We start from the raw sequence: 354 nt of genomic DNA, 5'->3' as shown, positions 1-354 counted from the left end.
TATATATATATATATATATGTGTGTGTGTGTGTGTGTGTGTGTGTGTGTGTAAACAGCAACTTTGAGTTTTGATTCGATATGGATATTCATACAGTGCCTATCTTCAGTCACAGACAGACATGTAACATTTTTCGTGTATGACCGTTTTGTTTATTCACCCCGCCATGTAGGCAGCCATACTCCGTTTTCGGGGGTGTGCATGCTGGGTATTTTCTTGTTTCCATAACCTACCGAACGCTGACATGGATTGCAGGATCTTTAACGTGCGTATTACATCTTCTGCATGCGTATTACACACGAAGGGGGTTCAGGCACTAGCAGGTCTGCACATATATGTTGAATATGGGATATCG

The sequence above is a fragment of the Babylonia areolata genome, chromosome 17 (genome assembly GCF_041734735.1).
Source record: "Babylonia areolata isolate BAREFJ2019XMU chromosome 17, ASM4173473v1, whole genome shotgun sequence".
In the NCBI taxonomy this organism is placed as follows: Eukaryota; Metazoa; Mollusca; class Gastropoda; order Neogastropoda; family Buccinidae; genus Babylonia; species Babylonia areolata.
This window is presented reverse-complemented; position numbering follows the sequence as displayed.